The sequence below is a fragment of the Crassostrea angulata genome, chromosome 2, assembly GCF_025612915.1.
Source record: "Crassostrea angulata isolate pt1a10 chromosome 2, ASM2561291v2, whole genome shotgun sequence".
Lineage (NCBI taxonomy): Eukaryota > Metazoa > Mollusca > Bivalvia > Ostreida > Ostreidae > Magallana > Magallana angulata.
The window spans coordinates 73,083,247-73,089,708 of NC_069112.1; positions in this window are offsets into that span (position 1 = coordinate 73,083,247).

Consider the following 6,462-nt stretch of genomic DNA (forward strand, 5'->3'; position numbering starts at 1 on the left):
AGAAAGTTAGAACTTTCCACATACAACTGCAAAAAAAAAAGCTGTGCAAAGCGATGAACACTCAAACTGGACTTAGCCTCATTAAAAAAACACAAGAATTACGTTTTCAAGAAAAACTTATACAGCATTCATCAATTTGTCTGAAGTAACGCATTTTGCACCAAAACTTTCGTTCATTAAGTAAACATGAAAATAAGCCTAAACAATTTGTAATTTATTTCTTACATAGCATTTGCGGAAAATCAACCCACATGTTAATGGTGAAGTGCAAAATAAGTCAGAGAATAGAACTCGACAAATTTAAGTCACGTCCATTGACAATACATGGACAAGTAGGTAAATGAATAAATATTAAATCATGAAACTTTAATAATTAATTTTATTATCTGTAATTTTTTTAATATCATTATCGTATTAACGACTATTTTAGCAAGTACATGACAAAACATAAAAACCAGTTTGTACTCTCTTGATGATGACTATGAAATCTCTCGCTTTCAGTGATAAAACTTGACTTTACCGGAAAATACTTAATAATTGATACACGTTTTATAACAAGCATTATGAATTGTTTATAAACATAAGGGCGGAAGCTTACACATATTTCAGATAATACAGTAACACAAACGATAAAGAGCAACACACTTTTAAGAGCTTATTCATTGTTGTCAGGTTTTTTTCCCAACGGTAGTTAATTATAATCATTCTGTTAGAAAGAGAACTAGTCTAAAATTAAAAAAAAAGAAGTCAAAAGAAAATAAGAGATAAGTCAATGTGTATACCAATACTATTCGTGCTATGTAACCTGATTTTTAAATAACCAGTTATGTAAGTACATTTACCAATTGCATGCATTTTGATAGACAATTTTCAATCTGATCAAGACCAATTGAATATATGCACACAATATACATGTTTCAGTTAGAAGTCACTTTAAATTATGTACAAATCCATCAAAATTTCTTTTTCTTTTATAGCTTTTAAACAAATACCACCTAGTGACAAAAACCAGACTTGATTTAAAAAAAATTATATTCCTGGTTTAAAAATAAAGTCCTAACAACAATAAGCATAAATACAAATGTTAGATTTCTTAAAAATATAAGTCTCTTGACTTCTCTGCGTTAAAATGAAAAAAAGTGAATCTAATATGACGTTTCTCACCAAGGTAAGGGAAAACTTCAATATTTACATCGAACATCACGAAATATACGAGATCAATTTATAATGGTAACTATTCCGTTAGTTGTACGATCAGGAAGCAAATGTTGACGTCAGGCACTAGGGTATTTTTGGAAGTATAAGTGTCATTGAAATAATTAAAGAAAACAAACATGGATCAGAATAATAAGTTAACTTTACAAAAACGATCTAGTTGTATATTCTAGCTTTTGAAATAAAATTGTTATACTGGCTTATTATAACCACTTAAAAAAGCCAACAATCCAAAACATGGCAAGAAAACACAAGAGGCCAAAAGGCCTTAACGGTCACCTGAAAAGCATATATATGCATTCACAAACTTGTCGAGGAGCCTCATATACATGTATGCATTTAATTAGGTTTCATTCTGAAGTAGAAAAATTATAAATTTGTAATGACGACCACCTCCATGTCTGGCATCTTTCTAGAAGAACTATGAAACCTATAATATTGGCGAAAAACTTAAAAATCTGGTCTACAAAATCATGAATTCAGTTTTTCTTTCAGGTGTGTAGGAGTAAAGAAGATAATTTTTAAACATTATATGCATTAACACCTATACATCCATTTTGGCCCTGCCCTAGAGTCAAAACCCATACTCCAGGAGACATGAAAACTAAAATTTCAGTAGAGGACTTTCTGGTAAACATAATTATAAAGTCAGTTTCTCATTCAGATGGTTGAGAATATAGAAGAATTATTTAAAACATTATATGCATTAACAGTATATTGCCACCCCCCCCCCCCCCCCCCCCGCCATATCATGAAACCCTGATCCAGGGGCAATAGATTTTGCAATTTAGATAGAGGAGTTAGTGAACATCGTAAGCAAAAATTTAGTTTTTTGCCCACATGGTTGGGAGTAAAGAGGAAGAATTTTTACGATTTAATACATTTTTACTATATGGCCATATTTGCCCCACCCTAGAGGCGGAACCCCTGACCCAGGGGCCATGAATTTTTACAAATTTGGTAAAGGGCTTCATGAACATTAAAACCATGCTACCAGTTTTTTCCTCACATGTGTGGGAGTAGAGAAGAAGATTTTTGAACATTTTGCTTTTTTTGCATATTTGTCCCCACCTTAGGCGCCTTAGGGGTGGTAGAGCCACTAAATTAACAATTAAGATATATCTTACCATAGAGATGTCTCAACCGAAAACGGTAACAATTAGCCTTGTAGTTTTTAAGAAGATGTTTAAAATGTAAAATTGTTAACGCACAACGGACGAAAACAGATAGCAATAAGCTAAAAACATAATTGTGACAATCTGGGAGACGAGAAAGATAGTTTATGCAGGGCCTTTTCTATTTATTGGATATAATTTTCCTCAAGATGCCTTTACAAGTTTTCGCAAGATTTATCCTTAAATCATATTTTTGTTTACTTTCCTTGTGATATGTAACAACACAAACATTTTATACTGATGATCTGAATTAAAACCTGAAAATAATAACGGGGGAGGGGTTTCAAATCAAAGATTGGTTGTGTGTGATTGGGTGTGAAGGGCTGGATGCGGTTTTTATTGTCTATAGAGTGAAGATTACAACCACATACACGTGTCTGAAACATTATAACATGATAGGAATTGAAAGTTTTAAGAATTTATTGAATCCAGTTTCAAAGGGAATAACAGGTCCTTGTCCTAACATCATTTTGAAGTGAGTTATTTTAAGTAAAAACCCTATTGATTTAGTCAATCATATTCATAAGAATATAAAAAAAAAAAATTTACATGTACCGTCTTTTCTCTATTATTTCTTAAGAAATCCAAGTGCAATTCGTATAATCTGACAAAGTTCTCTACACAACCCAATTCTAAACCATTCGATCAAAATATTCAGTAACGTCGGAAAATCATGGAAAGCCCGATATTACGTCAGTTTCAAATCATCATGCATAAAATAATAGTCATGTCATTTTATCTGAGGTACTTATAACAATAATTCATTTATTAATACTAACTATATACAATTAATTTATTACATGTAATTTGTTGAAAAAGATGTTAGTATCAAAAATAAAATGCATTTCTGATTATTCATGTGTGCTTTAAAGCTTTCAATCACTGTAGAAATCAAAGAACCGAAGAACTGACGGGAGTTGATTTTATCGATGTTTATTTTAAAATCAATGATATGTTATTTTGCATGACAAGTACAGGTAGTTTCTAATCTGTATTTAATAAATTACGCACATTTTCATAATATGAATTTTCGGACTTTTTCGACACACGTATGTTGATAAAACCCCATATGAATCATGTTGAGTAATATTAAAGATAGAATAAATTCAATCAAACTATGTATCAGTGATAGAAATATTTCTGGAAAATTTATGGATCCAAGCAATATTGAGCTCTCGTCTCGTTCAACCAAACTCTCGGCTGTCGCCGTTAATCCCCGACAATCAAAAGAGACTCTCTGCTTGTAGGAGATTACGGAGACAGCCGAGCGTCGAGTTGAACGAGACTATATTGAGCTCTGGCGTAAGAATACATAAAACTACAAAAAATATCTATATTGTTCGTACCATTTAAAATCTGACTATATTCAAGGTATTTATAAATATGTTTACTTGAAAAAAAATGCTTTAACATACATTATTTCGAATTATTCTTAAGAACTAATTCTTGTCAGCGGCGATGATTTGTGCTTTGGTCCAAACACTGTTTCACTTTCGGTTTGTCAGAGTTACTGCATAGGAGAGTTGATTAAAATCAACTCCCAAAAATTAGCACAGTCCGGTAATGCTGCCTTACGTCAATTCATATCCGCATGAATCATGAAAGAACCTTTTGTATTTGTTAGATATTTAACATGCATAAACATATATCTCTAACACAATAGCGATGTTCCTTAAGTATAATATATATGCAATTTGTAATGGCATTATGTTGTTTTTTTAATCGGTATTATTAATCAGAGAGCTTCAAAATATTTAGTTCATTGTTTATATTTTAAGAAAAACCTAAAGTTGTATACAAAAACAATTCTATGTAAAGGAAATATTTTATCAAAATAGCGTATTTATAATAATTACAGAGAAAAAACTGTTTTTGGGAATTAACTATTTAATTAGTGAAACTCTTTAAAGGTTAGATTTAGTTTTTTGATACATTTTATTGTAATATAGCTAATATAATAATAATATAACTAGATACATTTTATTGTTTGAAAAACAATAATATAAAAAGAACTATCACCACATCATAGGCGTCGGAACCGGCGGGGGGGGGGGGGGGGCTAGGGGGACTTATCCCCCCTCCCACAGTATTTTTGCTAACTTAGACCTAACCATTAGGCACATAGCAAAATAGAGGCTTCAGCCCCCCTCCCCAACTTTTTTTCATGTCACATAATTGTTTCGTAATGTACATTTGAAAGATTGTTGAAAATTTGAGAAGTTGGAGTCAAAGGCATACTAGTCCCCCCCCCCCCCCCTCCCCACGGATTAGGAATTTCGTTATTTTGAAATATTGGATTTTAGAACTATAGGTATACCCCCCCCCCCCCCCCCAAGGTTAGGATGTTCATGATTTCGGGGGGGGGGAATATTATGGCCGGAAAGATTTTTTGTTTTGGAAGTAAAGGATGACCCCCCCCCCCCCCCCTCCACAGAATAGATTTCCATGATTTTAGGATTTAGGTTTTTTCTCTCAATATTTCTTGGGATCAGTCTACCTCTCTCCCCCCCCCCCCCCCCCCCCCCACACACACACACACTTTCAATTTGCTTCCGACGCCAGTGCAGATTATTAAATAATAAGAAATTTATAAACTAATTTACAAATTCAGTATGTACATCGGGGATGACCAAGTAAAGTTATGAATGTATCTGTATTATCTGTGCTAAGACACATTTTATAACCAGGAAGTAACTCGTTAAACCGAATTCAGGCGCGCAACAACGATATGTATAGCCTCATTTAGCACACACAGAAATAAACACTCATTAACATTTAACAATTCTACTAAACAATAACCTCGCTTTAACTTATTGGAAACTAAATAATACAACCTTCCAGACTTACCATATGCACCAGTAAACGCCAACCATCCAAGACATAGCCACCGAAAAAACATCTTTGTGAAAAAACTTAAAAATGAGGAAGTTATAACATGTGGAGCTTCTGTGGTATATCGGATACTGGTTTCCGCAATGTGCAGATAGTGGCGATGTTGTTTAAATGGGTGCACCTTTTTTAACCCTGTCTTATATCAATATTTTTTATTAAATTGTTTATGGCATGAAATAACACAAGCAAGTGGTTTAAATAGCTGAATTAAACTCAAATTACATCTTTCTTTCTTTTTTTTAAACTGCACTTTATTTATTTGACAACGATTGATAAGCAAGTTCTACAAATTATTTTAATATCTCTCGTTGGCACGGGTGTTATCGCGAGGAGGTCACTGGTGTGCGAAGAAGCCGGAGTACCCGGAGAGAACCCACGTGTCCAAGCATCTTTCTTTTAACAAATGGATTCCACAGAGCGGTTCTGACATTCACTATGGTTTGTAGACAACTCGAACAGCGATATGCGTAGATAACTATGTCTTGCTTAGATTTTAACAAGACAACAATATTTCATCCGTGATCCTTGCTTCAATAACTTGGAGTAACTCATTTTCAATATCATGTAGCCGGCATAGCAATCCATAGTTTGTCAAGCGTCATGAATGGGTTTCCTAATCAGATGAAGTTTACTTTTGTTTCAATATAAGTACGTGTTTAGCTGATAGATGAGTGACTTACTTGCACTATATATATGTTTAAAACATGTCAGCGTACAAACAGGAGGTGATGTCAGTTCGTTCATTTTTAAATTGGCTTAATGTGTTTATTGCAGAAAAGTAATCAAGAAGGATTTTGAAAATATCTTATCGTAAAATTCGACTTTAATCAAACTTCCTAGATTTTTACACTTTAATATGTTTTTTCAACTAAGTCAATCTGTTTTTAATTTTAACATTTCTGATTACCGTGGAAAATTCTACTTGAATGGAACACATCCGGTATGATTCATTTCTCGTGACCTCGAGACCTAGATAGAAATATTCAAAGAGTTTTATAAACAAGACTTACGACAGTGGAAATCATATAAAAATAAGTATGTAAAAAGTTGGTACCCTATTGACTTAGAATGTTAAAATTTCTTCATAGCGATTGCTCTATTTTAATAAATTATTTGTAATGAAATTACGGAAAACTGCGCAAAGTGTTAAAAAATCATTGCTCCTAGCTAGCAACGTTAA